The sequence below is a fragment of the Dioscorea cayenensis genome, chromosome 1 (assembly GCF_009730915.1).
Source record: "Dioscorea cayenensis subsp. rotundata cultivar TDr96_F1 chromosome 1, TDr96_F1_v2_PseudoChromosome.rev07_lg8_w22 25.fasta, whole genome shotgun sequence".
Taxonomy (NCBI): Eukaryota; Viridiplantae; Streptophyta; class Magnoliopsida; order Dioscoreales; family Dioscoreaceae; genus Dioscorea; species Dioscorea cayenensis.
In genome coordinates, this window is record NC_052471.1 from 7,532,054 (window position 1) to 7,546,921 (window position 14,868).

Sequence of the window (14,868 nt, forward strand, 5' to 3'; positions counted from 1 at the left end):
TCAGTTATGGCCGAGCCAAGGAGAACTTTATCCGATTTTGAGAGGCCACAATTTACCGGGGAAGAATTTAGTGTGCAAGCACCTACTGTTCCGGCCAATAATTTTGAGATCAAGGCAAGCACGATAGGAATGGTTCAAAACTCAGTACAGTTTGATGGGTTAGCTGATGAGTACCCACATGCTCATCTTTCTCGCTTCAAATTTTCTCAACCTTCAAGATCAACTCTGTATCTGATCATGCCATTAAGTTGAGATTATTTCCATTCAGTCTGAGAGGAGCGGCATATAGATGGCTCACTTTTTTAGCTCCGGGTTCCATCACCACATGGAAAGACATGGTGGAGAAGTTCCTTGCTAGATATTTCCCACCAAGCAAGGCAGGGAGACTGAGACAGGAGATTTCATCCTTCAGGCAAGGGGACAACAAGACATTGTTTGAGGCACATGAACGGTTTAAGGATCTTCTACGCATGTATCCTCATCATGGATTCCCTGCATGGATGAGGGTGTGGATGCTTTGTAATGGGCTGAATTATGCTACAAGGCAGCTCATCGATGCAGCCGCTGGTGGTTCTTTGAGCAACAAACTCCCTGAAGAAGCTGAGACATTAATCGAGAACATGGCTAGCAACGAATGTCATTGGAGCACCAGACAAAAGGCACCAAGGGTAGCAGGGCTGTACGAGGTGAATGAAACCATTGCTTTGGCTGTAAAAGTGGATGCTTTGACCAAGAGTGTCATGGATAACAATGCATTCGCCGCAAAGGTTGAAGCTTTGACACAGAGATTTGATCAGTTCATGTTGGGTTCTGGCTCAAGTCCTAAGGCAGTGATGTCATGTGAAACATGTGGTGCTGGGCATGCAACAACCCAGTGCCCCATTCTTGTTGCTTCCCCTGCACCGATTGAGTCAATAGAGTACATCAGTGGAGGACCAAAGGGTCCGGGAAATGCTTTTGGCAACACTTACAACCCGGGGTGGAAGAACCATCCAAATTTCTCTTGGAACCAAGGTCAGTCACAACAAAGACCACCACCACCTCAAGGTCCTCAGTTTCAGCCCCAACAACCACAAGACAGGAAATATATCACTGAAGATGTGTTGGCAAATTTCATGATTAATACTGAGGCAAGATTTCAGAATATTAACAATCAGTTAACACATCATGGGGGACAGTTCAGTGAGATAAGCACTATGTTGAGAAAACTTCAAGCGTCTATGCAATCTCTTGAGAACCAGGTGGGACAGCTTGCTAGAGCACAATCAGAACGACCCTCAGGTAGCTTACCAAGCAACACTGAAAGCAACCCGAGGGAGCATTTGAAGGCTGTCACACTAAGAAGTGGGAAACAGTTGGAGGCAAGGGCCAAGGAGAGCCCAGGTGCCTCCAATGATGGGGTAGCTATTTGGGAAGACCCTAGTTCATGTGAGAATGCGAGTGAAAAGAGTGAGAAGAAGCCTGATGAAGATGTTCCTGAGTCTCCGATCCGGGGGGGGGCCTGAGTATAAGCCTGTAGTGCCATACCCCTCCAAGCTCAAGGGAGATAAGGAAGAAGCCCAATTCAAAAAGTTCCTTGGCATTTTCAAGCAACTTTACATTAACATCCCCCTGGTCGATACTCTTTCACATATGCCCAAGTATGCTAAATTCTTGAAGGATCTGCTCACCAACAAGAGGAAGTTAGAAGACTTGGAGACTGTGACTCTGTTGGGGAATTATTCTGCCGTGATCCAGAAGATGCTTCCTAAGAAACTCACCGATCCCGGCAGCTTCATCATCCCCTGTGTGATTGGGGAAGGAATGAAAGAAAATGCTTTAGCCGATTATGGGGCCAGTATAAATGTGATTCCATATAATTTGTTCTTGAAGTTAGGGTTAGAAGATTTGAGGCCCACACGGATGACCCTGCAGCTTGCAGATCGCTCAGTGAGAAGACCTTGAGGAGTGGTTGAGGATGTTCTAGTTCGAGTTGACAAACTTATCATTCCAGTAGACTTTGTGATTTTAGATGTGGACGATGATGTTGACGTCCCTTTGATTCTCGGTCTCACATTCCTTAACACTTCTGGTGCTTTGATTGATGTCAAGTGAGGCAGGATGACCTTGAGAGTTGGAGATGAACAAGTGGTCTTCACCCTCCATGAAGGAATGAAAACCACACTTGATCATGATCATACTTTATACTTTACTGATAATACTAATTTAATCATCTCTGATTGTGTGCAGGAGGTTTTGGCTCTAAATCCCTTGGACAAGTACTTGGAGGGGTTCGAGATCAATGAGGTTGAGGCCAAGGTCCCCTATCCTCCACCAACTCACAAAGTGGCCCAAATGGAGGCTAGCCCACCACCTCATGGACAGAAAAAGAAAACCGTGAAAAAAGTGTGGAGAAAAGCGAATGAAAGATTGAAAAGAAGTGTGTTTGTCTCCACAACGCCACCCAAGGAGGTAGACCGCATATACTTCGAGAGCCATGGCAAGTTCCAAATTTTTTCTTGTCTCTCAATGAACTTTCTGGGTAACAACACTTTTCCAGAGAATGGAGGTAACTCTCCACCATATGTCCCACCATGATCATGAGGTAAAACACATCAAGCTAACGACGTTAAACAAGTGCTTCTTAGGAGGCAACCCAAGCTTTTGAACTCTTTACCTTCTCTTTTCGTATTATTTGAGTGGTTGTGGTATGTGTTCTTTAGTTTTTGTGCATGTTTGGTAGCCTTGTTCATCATCTTTCTTATGTTTTTCATCCATGTCGTTGAGAATGCCTTGAGTGATTTGATGTTTAGACTCCATGAAATTAAATTCTTGAGTGTTTATGTGCTTAATTTGGCTTTGTTTTCATTGTTTTTTAGGTTTGGAGGAGGCTAAGTTGATGAAAATCTGGAAATCACCCATTTTATGACAGTGAGAGAAGCCGTGAGCCATCCAGAATGCTCTCACGGGTGCCCTTGTGCCCGCAAGGACACCCGTGAGGCATCCAGAGGGTTCTCACGGGTGCCCTTGCGCCCGCAAAGGCACTTGTGAGCCATCCCGAGAGACCTTGTATCCGTAAGGGCACCCACAAGGACACCCGAGTGAGGGCTTAAATTAGCCCCTCACTCATCTTCTTTCTTCTCACTCACACACTCATCTTCTTTCTCTCATAACTTTCTCATTTCTCCACCAAATCCACTCATTTCTTTTGCTCTAGATCACTATCCTCCTCCTCTAACTTATTTTGTGAAGGAATTTCAAGGTTTAAACACTCTCTTGGCCATTTTAAGCTTTTGAATCACCCCATTTACTCTATGGTTAAGGTATATCTCTCATCTCTCAAACCTTGAGCTTTTGATGTTCTTTTTGGGCTGATTCTGTGGGGCTTTTGCTCTCTTTGGATGGTGGAGCATGTGTGGAATGAAACTTTGTGATTGTAAATTTGTTGTGCTCCATTTACAAACAAGGTTCTTGCAAAATGTTTTAGGGCTTACTGTAGCAATGGCATTTTTACTAGTTTTCATTCCATTGAGATTGTATTTGTTTAAAACTTGGTTAATTGTTCTTCCCTTGGTCTTGTAGGTATGAGGGTGAAGAAAGTGGCCTACAAGAAGGCTAGGAGGGACCCTTCTCCCCCTCCCAACAAACCAAAGTTTAATAATGAAGAGGAAGACCCGTTATGCACTTTTATCGCGGAAGGGGTTTGGAACCATTCAGAGAATAGATTGGGATGTCTAGAAGCTGTTGTTGAGGTTGGATGGTATCATCTTGGAGCTCATCTTCCATAGTGGGTGGGACAAATTATTCTCCATTGAAGAGCCCACCTACAAGGAGTTAACACTAGATGTTTTGAGCACCATCGAGGTCTTGAAGCATTGTCTATTCACTCACCAACCAAGTTCTATCTCCTTTCGTGCATTCGGGAAGAAGCATCGGGTTACGCAAGATCACTTAGGTGTACTCTTGGGACTTTACACCGAAGCATATACACTCACACCTGGATTCAAAGACTTATCACAGGATTTTCCGTACCTGGTAACAAGTGAGAAGTATTGGGCTTTCATGGCAACTTGTTGGAAGACACGGAAGCAGTCTCAAATGTCGAACCCTGCGCATCGCTACAAACATGCTCTACTTACTAGAGGTATCGGGGGATGGCTAGACTCTACGAGGATGGTATCTCGCATAGATTTATTGATGCTCTACAGCATTATTGATAAGTGCTTGTGCGATATGAATGCGAAGCGTTCATTCCTTATGTTGAGCATTACTTTTCTCAGGTTTTTACATTAATATGTGTGTTTTTATGTTACTTTTACGTAGGTAGGGCTGTGAGGCCGAGTATGAAGGAAATAGGCCAATGTGGATCATAATGCACTTATTTTGGAGGAGATCTTGCTAAGGTTCAAATGTGAAAACATAGGACAGGTGTGAGATGCTAGAGTGTGTGCCAACCTCCTCGCATTCGAGTGAGCACATCCATTTGGAGGGGCACAAAGGCAGTCACACTCGAGCATTCCGACCTATGCATATTACAACAAGAACCCCACCAATATGTATATCATTGAAGAAGAAAGTGATTCAAGACATGAACGTGTGCCCGTTTGTGTTACCCCGATGAAAGTATGGAATTGGGAAGTTATTCGAGTCAAAGATCGTAGGGTAGCATCGTAGCGATGCTCGTAGCAATTACGAAAGAGCAGACTGCTCATAGCCGGCTGAAAAATCAGAGAAACAGAGAATCCATATGGGCGTGTGGAAATTATCCACGCCCTGTGGAAATTCCGCACGGGCGCGTGTATCGTCCACGCCCGTGGAGTTGCCCGATTCAAGCCCCATTTAAAGCCGATTCAGCCCCGATTTTGGCATTCTTTTCTCCTTCTTTTTGCCAACTTGCGAGAAGGCTTCGGCTAGGGGTTTGAGGGGTATTGGCCAAGGTTTTTGAGAGGTTCTACGGCTCCGACATCGTGATTCCATTAGGAAAAAGGTTGGTAGGGGAGCTTCGATCGAGGCATATCCTATAATGGATGAAGGAATCCTTGGACGACGAGTAGAGGACTTTCCACAAGACCATTGACACGACCATCGAGGGGGTTTCTTTATGGATTCATTGCTTTTACATTTGATTTCTTTGATTGTACTTAGCTCCATGGAGAGCTAAACCCCTAGTGGGTACTTGGGTGATTGTGAACCCTATTATGTATTCGTTTCATTGAACTTCTTTATTATGCTTCCAATAAATTGATGTTTATTGTGAGTTCCAACCTTGAATGCTTGATTGTATGAACATTTCCCCTAGAGTGACACTAGGGTTGAGAGTTCTTGTTGGTAACCTTGTGAGTGAGTGACACACCACGAGCGTTAGACAAAGCTAGGTTGGAGAGGGTTGAGAGGGTGAGTCGAGAGATAGAGGAGCGTCCCCTTTCCCCTCCGACGTGATAGGTTCTACCTCCGTTCCTCGAGTTCTTTGCGGCCATAATAGAGTGAATGGTCTAAGGGATGAACCTCCGCTGGGGCCTAGTTGCGCGTGCAATGGATTGAAGCGTTGAGGTGATCTTAGTATCTAGGGCTTAATTGTGGCTAGGGACCTTCCGCCTGGACCAAAGGGTTAGGTCTAAATCTAGGAAGAGACTTATCACTTGGAATCCCTAGAGCTCATTGTAACTCTATGCGAGTGTGAGCTGTTGAGATTGTTCGATTTCTCCACCGGGACATGTATAGAGTTAGGCATAGTTGACCTTAGATTTGGGACTATGTATGTAAGGATTTCCATGACTCACCATTGCATTGATTAGGAAGCATAATAGAGAGTTCTTGCACTTGAAGCGATTATCCTAGGTGAAGCATCATCCGAGTACCCCATCTTTATCGATTGCCTTGCCTCCTCCTTACTTTTGCTCTCTTACTTGTTGCTTTTAATTTCTGAGAATTGAATCATTACCACACTTATCATGGTTGATACTTCACATAGCTCAGAATCGAATTAAGTATCTTTACCCCCTACTCCCTGTGGATTCGACCTCGCTCACCCGGGATTATTACTTCAACAAACCCGTGCACTTGCAGGATATAAGAAAGGGGACCTTGTCAATTATTGAGCGTCACCCCCTCCACATGGAATACCTTGTTGCGGAAGTCCCTAGCATACCGAGGCGGTTTGTTCGCCTTGAGGGCCATCTTTGCTCGGACCATACATCACCACGAATGATTAGAGGCATGGCCTTTATTGAGCGTGCACTCAGTGGCATGGCAGCTTGTTGGCACTATCAGCCCGCTCGGGATGCAGACTCTTGTATGCATTGGGATAGTTACAAAGCGGGACGGTGGTTACAAGCTTGCACAGCATCATTGAACAAATGCACATGACACCGGCCCTTCATAGGATGCTGAGTCTACTTCTGAGTCTGAATCTGAACCCGAGCAGGAATCCAGGGTGTGCAGACCTTCTCTAGAAGCACAGTTTAAAGAATTTCATACTGAGGTCTACCAACTGCTGCAGGTGCTTAAGCAAGGACACTGAGACCTGGTTGCATCACTGAGCCGTATTGAGAGCAACACCGCCAACATCTTAACATTCTTGCGCAGCTTATCCTCATTGGTTGGCACCACCTCTGCAGCTACCACCTGCGCGTCATCATCGCTTCCACCTGATCTCTAGGCACCCAACACATGGATATTTATCTATTTTTGTTATTTATTTCTTTGTCTTGACTGTACTTTTGTGTTGTCATTGTAGTGTGTTTTTGTGGGGAGTTAGTTAGGGTTCCCCCTTACTAAACTTTTTTTTATCTATTTAAAACCCTGCTTTTGCGCTACTCTCTATTATTGTTGCTTTCGGAAGTGTGATCAGTGTTTTTTGTTGCTTTTAGGGCCATTGTTCAAGTCACGGTACACTCCATACCCTCATCACACTGTTTTTCCCTAAGTCCGGACCCGAGTGTCAATCTCTTCATCACATGACTAGGGAAGTTTCTTACTCCATTTTCTTGTATTTATTGCCTATCGCTCCCACCTTTTGTTCTCTGGATTTAGTTACATTGGGGACAATGTACAACTTTTGGTGTGGGGATGGAGTATTTTTACAATTGCATGCTTGAATCACCAATGATAGCTATGATTTCATTGTTAAGGACTTCCTAGCTCGGTAGAATGATAGTTGTGAGTTGTACTCTATCTGTGCTTGAATGTAGATCTGTATCATCTTTTGGGCACCTTTATACATGTTCATGAGCACTTTCACCTTGTACACTCCAACCAACCCATCATTATGATTTTGGCATTAATTTGTTAAATTCTATCTTCAATTCACTTTTAAGCGCTTTTGAGTTCCTTTGTTGTTTTCTACCTTAAAGTGAACTATTGTAGCAAGTTTTATACTTAGGGGACATGAGATACAGCTTGTGCATGTGATAAGAAAATAAAAAGAAGAAAAATGAGAAAAACGAAAAATGAGTCTCATGACAGATTCCTCCGCTAGTATAGCATGAATGCATCTATGTAGATCGGATTCGAGTACGCTAGTGGCTCTTGTGCCTAATCAAGCATGTGCATCCAACGTAAAAGATTGTAAAAATTTTTTTGCTGCAGTCTAGTCTAGTCGGACTCGGAGGAAAAAGTGTGTATGTTGTATATTTGTGTGAAAGAAATAATGTACTCTCTTGTTCCCCTGATGCTTGCTACGTAGCCACTTGAAAGTTAGAGTTTTACCTAGGAACCAGAGGATTCTTAATTGAGTATTGAGGATGTCTTTAGCGTCTTAATGTCATTTTCATTTTGTGTGGGGTGAATGGGCATCCTGGGATAATCCAGGGTGTGGAGGTCAAGGGGGAATTAGCACACACATTCACAGGAGCACTCTAGATGAGACAGAACTATTATCACTTCACTATTCATTGAACAACTCACTTCTTGATTTCTGTCCATTCGTGCTTGTGGAGTCCTTTACACTTGAGCTTGAGGTCATGCATTTAGCCATTTATCTTCTTGCCCCTATTCTTCATGTTTGTTTGCTTGGGGACAAGCAAACGCTTAGGTGTGGGGATGTTTGATAAGCGTCTAAATGTACGTATTTTGTACGTACCGATGCGCATGTTTATTGTATTTTATTGAGAACTTGATGACTTTTTTATAATTTAATCATTTTATTTGATGTTTCAGGCACAAAAGAAGCCTAGGTGAGCTCAATGATGGAATGTAAGAAGAAATTGACATCAAAAACGTCATTTTTGGACCCCGGGGACTGTATATGCAATCAGAAGCAGCCCCGGAACATGAAAAATTTCAGAAAAAAAGTCTTAAGTCCGGATTTCTTATGAGGCAATATTATGACCATCCTTGTCGGGCAAGACTATGAGGGTGAGGCCACCCAGGAAAACCCGAGTTCATCCCTTTATAAGCATTGTTAGGGTTTCTTTTTGAAGGAAGGAGGCCTTCTTCTTGGAGCTCACCACCACCACACCAAATCGGAGCTAGAAGTAAGGTTTTTGAGGGCATTTCCACGGAGGATTCTCATGTGGAGAAGTGCGATTTTTGGGCGAGATCTACTCCTAGGGCTTGTGTAGAGGAGGTTGAAGACAAGGGAAGCCACCTCTTGTGTGCGCCTTTGGAAACTTCTCCGCCTTCATTCTTTTGATGGAGTGTTTCTTATGTTTTGTTTGGTTGTTTGCACGGATTTCTTGTTGTATTTGATGACTATGAATATTCAAACCCCAAGGTCACCTGGATGTAGGTGAACCTTGGAGGTGAACTTCGCTTGCTATGGATGCTTTGGTTCTTTCTTTCTATTGTATTTTTGGCATGTTTATGATCCTTGCTTGGTGTAATTGAATGCATTGGTATGCATGAGAACTCGGTGTATCAACTTCTAGGAAATGATAGGTTGCATGACCATTGCCCTAGTGTTAGACTCACCAAGCTTGGAAGGGAAACACGTATAAATACGCTGTGACCATCGGGTATTTATACCCCTCCAATTCTAGGGTTAAGTATTAGCTTGTATTCTAACCCTAACTTGAGAAAACCACCTTTCCCATTGCAATCGTAGGACAATTTGGATTTGGGCGGAAGAGATTCCGTATCCCATACTCATACCGGATTAGGGGTCAATTGCCGTGACCATTGGGTTGACCTAATATAGGGTTTTCTCGGTCCAACTAGCCATTTGCATGTTAGTTCTGGCATCCTGCAGACTTTAGTATCCCCTGAGAAGATCCTCATCCGGACCGCTTTCTTCCCTTGATTATCCCCCGTATCTTGCCTTCATTGTTAGTATTTTATTTGCATTTTACTTGTTTATTTGTTTTATCACTATCACATTCAAACTTGGAGGTTAAACAACATAGCTAAAAGGAAGTAAGAGTAGCCTCGGGCCCTTAGGAATACGACCCCTCGTGCTCGCATTTGAGGGGTATTACTTTATGATACCGCAGACACTTACGGGAAGTGATCAAGATTCCACTTGACATTTCAAAAGACCAACTACCAGTTGTTACAACTTCATCTACACCTTTTTATTAAGATTCAAATTAGCAACTTGAAACTCTCCCAGTGGTCATCAACTAATGACTCTTCTTCAGCTAGAAGACCTGAAACACAATCAATCTCTAAAGAATCTCCATCTCAAATGCTCAGGTCATTGAGAGAGTTCTACGATGTGTGTTCCTTTGCACTTGTAGCCTTGAATCATATCATGTATAGTGAAGTAGAAATGAAGAAAGAGTGCAAGGAGGTAATACATGAAGAACTTACAGCTATTGAGAAAAATAGCACCTTGAACTTGGCTGAGCTACTAGAAGGTAAGTCACCTATAGGTGTAAAATGGGTGTTTAAGACCAAACAATATTAACGGAAGTGTTCAAAGACATAAGGTGTGACTGGTACCAAAGATTTACTCATAACAACATGGAATCAATTTTGAAGATACATTTTCAACAATTGCTAAGTTTAAGATAGTAAGGATGTTCCTTCCTCTAGTTGCACAACAATGTTAACTAGTTTATTAGCTAGACATTAACTCAGCTTATCTAGAAGGAGAATTATTGGACGAGATATGGGATAAATATCTTTAGTAGGTACTGTAGTATGGTCAATTTTCACTTTGAGCATCAAACTTTAATTTATATCATTTAAGATATTCAACTTTAATTTAGTTTTACTGAGAAGGTACCAAGAGGTTTCAGGGAGGCATTTGATAATGTGGTTGTCGGAATTGCCTCCTTAGCAGCAGTTCGCCTTATCATCTACTAAAACATGCATGGATCATCAAGGATATCCACGTGGCCACTTATTATGTAAATCAATGATGTCCATGTATACATAAAAGGTTTCCATGTGGATATCATTCATGATGTGGCATGCACGCATCAATAGATGATGAAGTGAGTTATTGATAACAAGGAAATTTCGGCAGCCAAGTCATCAAATCCCTCCCAAAAACCATTTAGTGTGTGTTTGGATGGAAGTAATGGTTCCTCCACAAAAGGGAACCATTACTTACATAATCTCATGCCCTTGTCTGCGTTGCATTTTAGATAAGTATCCTCTTGAGGGAACCAAATAGAACTTGGGTAACCGAAGTGATACAAATTGAAGTTGGATGTTTAAAGTGAAAATTGACCTTAGTATGATACCTACTCAAGATATTTACCCGAGGAAATATGTGTTGCACAACATGACGGTTTCATTGAGGAAGGTAATGAAAGCAAGGTGTACTGGTTATAGAAGACATTGCATGGATTAAAAGAAGCCCCTCAGGCTTTATACAACCAAATATACCAAGATTTCATACAAGAAGGCTTTAAAAAGGTCCGAGAATGTGCTACCATTGTACAAAAAGGGAAGGAGATGAGCTACTATTAGTGTGCTTTGTACATGCATGATATCATTTTACATGAGTTCAACATAATCCTTGAGAGATTAATTCAAGCAGAGAAAGATGGATAAGTTTGAAAATGTCATATCTAGACCCTCCCCGCATTATTTTCTTAGACTAGATATCCAACATAATGAAAAATGGGCGCTTATCTCACTCGATAAGTGCTTTAGTAGACATATTTTCCTATATGTTTTACATGCATTGAGCATCATTTTTACAATGGTTTATGTATCATATTGTATATTTGGTGTTCTTTTATGCAATTAGGTTGTAAATGCCTTGAAGAGTCAAAAGGAAGCAAAGATAGGCTATAAAGACACAATGTTGGGAGTTCTTGTTCAATTCAAAGACAAGACCAAGACACAAGAGGAGTTCATGAATGTGGAGATGTGTGCCAACTTCCAAGGAGATTCAAGCCAATTTACTAGTTGGAAGGTCACAAAGGCAGTTACATCTTCATGTTCTTTCTCTTTGTGAAGATTGCAAGATCTTCCAAGGATGCATCGATGAAGAAAAGTCTCATAGCCTACAACATGGACATGTGACCGGCCATGTGGCCTCAAGATAAGGGTGTTTGGAATGTCGGTGTAAAGAGTACTATAGTTAAGTACTGTAGCAAACATTGTAGCATTTTACTATAGCAGTACTGCAGTAGAAACGAGCCTGATGCACGGGAATCGCAAACTCTAACTGCTCAGGTGACGACCCTCAGGGATGCTTGTCAGCTGCATTCTCATAATTGGGAGCCATTCTTGTAAAATTTGAAAAGAAACGATCAATTCAAACTTAAAAACAATTTCTCCGTGAATCCACACGCCTGCAGGGATCTTCTGGGCATGAAAGCAACATGGCCCAAAATGCGCAAAATCCTCTAAATACATCTAAAAATTCATTCTAAAAATAGCTCTAACAGCATTCACCAATCACTTCTACATGAAATCAATTCAAAACTAGCATAATAAGAAAATGAAATCAAGATTAGGTGAAGAAAAGAGAAAAGGGAAATTTATTGATGAAATGAGAATAAAAACTTTGAATGCAGCCAGAAAACAACCCAAGAACTCTATAAATAGACGGTGAGGGATCGGGTGTAAAAATAGGTGACTTTTGAGTGATAGAGAGTTATAGAATAAAGGGGCCCGAGTATGTTTAATAGAAAAGTCGCGCCTCTTGTTGTTCTGTGCATCCACACGGGCGTGTGGAAATTACCGACACCCGTGTGACTTCTACAAGACCACTCACAAAGGCAAAGACACGCCCGGTGTGCTCTCGAGATAGCCTTTCTAGCCTTTGAATACATCCACATAGGCGTGTGAAAATTCCTCATGCCCATGTGCTCGACCCACAAGGGCAGCGACATGCCCTCGCTGCTTCCTCCGTCCTCTCAAGAAAATGGCTGCAGCCCACACCCCGTGGATTCCACACGGTATCTCGGATGCTCATAGTACTCGCAGGGCGCCCACACGCCCGTAGCTGCTCGTAGATGGAGGAGAAGTCTCGCAAAGTTCTCACATGGGCTTGTGAAAATTACCCCGCCTGTGTGTTATCTCATGAGGGTATTCATGTGCCCTTGTCTCTTCTTCGGATGGAGTCTGAGAACTTTGCAGAGATCCACACGCCTGTGTGGAAATTACCCACAGGCATGTGAACGTAACAAGGCTGCTCACAGGGGCATACACACCCCTGTGTCTTCTCGAGATGAGCTCTGAACGGAAACACACGCCCGCGTGAAAATTCCACATGACCTTGTGTCTTCTCTGGATGCCTCAGAAAAAATTACAGACTTTGCGGAAAAATTTCTGCAACATTCATGTACATACTGAGACTGCATAAACACTGAAAACTTGATCAGAAACTTATGAAAACATGCTCAAATGACCTAGAAACTTTGTCGATCACATTTAAGCACACTAAAACACCAAAAATCCATGAGAAAAGCACAGCAATAACATGTAAAACTCAAGACACCAACACTAAAGCTCTTATTCATTGAAGTACTAAACTAAAACTAGAAAAATAGAAAGATTTAGGTGGCCTCGCAAGAAGCGCTTGTTTAACATCAATAAGCTTGATGTACCTGTTCTTACCTCATGGGGGGTTCATAAATGAAGGTTGCCCTCTTACCTAGAACCTGAAAGCACGATGCACATAATTGTTTCAAGGTAGAGGGAGAGTTATCAAGCTTGTTACCATGCATAAGGGTTCGCCATCCTTACTCCCTTTTATGCATATACCTACTAGCATTTGGGCGCTCTTGTGACGACTCCTTGCTCTTTTCATCTTTTGAACCATCGCCTTCATGATCCCCGGGTAGGTTGTAACTTGTCCTTTAGACCAAGTGATAAGATTTCTTCATTCTCCACTTCTTGATCTAGCAACCTCAAATGGGTCCCGACACATCATTTCCAAAGATGTATTCATCAATAAACCTCATCATGGTGTCAAAGAAAAATACAAAGAATCATCAAAAATCAAGAGAATGTCACATGGCTTTCGACGAGAAGATATGTCAACTTGTCATCACCAAGACATAATGTCAACTCCCCACCGTCCATGTCAATAAGGGCCTTGGAGATGCGTGAGAATGGCCTCCCAAGTATCAATGGAACCTCGACATCCTTATCAACATTTAACACCATAAAGTCTACAGGGAATATGTACTTGTCAACTTTTACAGGTATGCTTTTAATGATGCCCCTTTGATGTCTAACTGTTCGATCGGCCAACTGAAGTGTCATCCGAGTGGGCCTAGGCTCTCCTAAGCCTAGCTTCTGAAAGAATGTCTAAGGCATGATGTTGATGCTTGCCCCTAAATCCGCCAATGCCTTTTCTTCACCCAAATTACCAATATTACATCGAATGATGAAGCTACTAAGGGCTTCACTCTTGTTCGGCATATTCTTCTGCCACACTACCGAGCATGAAGCATCTAAGATCACAGATGTACTCTCATAAAACTTCCTCTTGTTGGTCAAGATGTCCTTGAGAAACTTTGCATAGTGATGCATTTGAGACAACGCCTCCACAAATGGAATATTGATGTGCAACTGCTTGAATAGACCCAAGAACTTCTTGTATTGCTTATCATTTTGGTTATTCCTCAATCTTGAAGGATAAGGGATTCTTGGCTTATAAGGTAGGGTGTCACCTCCTTCTCTTTGGCTCTCTCCTCAACCTCCACGATCTCGAGTGACTCAACATTTCTCTTCTCACTATAGAGTCTACTCTCAACTTCACGACCACTTCTCAAAGTGATCGCCTTCACATGTTTTCTTGGATTGATCTCTGTGTTGCTAGGCAAACTCCCTTGAGGTATTTCTAAAAGTGACTTCGCAATTTGTCCTACTTGGCTCTCCAAGTTATTCAATAATGCGGTGTGGCTGCGAAGTGTAGCTTCAACAGATTGAAATCTTGTATCAGACGATTGAATGAACTTGGTCAAAGCCTTCTCTAAATCGGTTATCCGATTCTCCAATATTAAAACTCGATTCTCCATGTTCGGGCCTTGTTGTTGTTGTTGGAAACCCATTGGTACCATAACATTCTGTTTCCCTTGATTACTCCCAGAAAGGTTTAGGTGGCCCCTCCACCTAGGATTGTAGGTATTGCTATACAAATTTTCTTAACTTCTCATTGCATTGCCTACAAAATCCACTTGTTCCACTGAAGATGTACTACCAATAGCAATCGGGAAATCAAATGGAGCATGTCCTTCCCCACATCCAGTGCAACTCATCACTGTTGCTACTCTAAGAGAAGTTAGAGTGTCTAACTTCTTGCTTAATATCTCAACCTGGGACGCCAATGATGTGACTGCATCGATCTTGTGAAGTCCGGCTAGGTTCTTTCTATCCCATGTATTCCACTGATAACTGTTTATAGCCATTTCTTCAATGAGATGTCAGCCTTCTTCGGGAGTCTTGCTTCCTAAGGTACCCCCTGCTGCTGCATCAAGTAATTGCTTTGTGCTTGGGTTCAAACCATTATAGAATGTTTGGATAATCATCCACTCAGGG

At 42.5% G+C, this 14,868-nt stretch overlaps 1 non-coding gene across 1 annotated transcript; it reads right to left on the reverse strand.

Annotated features, from left to right (window-relative positions):
- Positions 1-383: 383 nt before the first annotated feature.
- Positions 384-490, reverse strand: LOC120268608. Its single transcript, XR_005538973.1, has one exon. It is a non-coding gene; the product is annotated as a small nucleolar RNA R71 (small nucleolar RNA).
- Between the last annotated feature and the right edge of the window lie 14,378 nt (positions 491-14,868).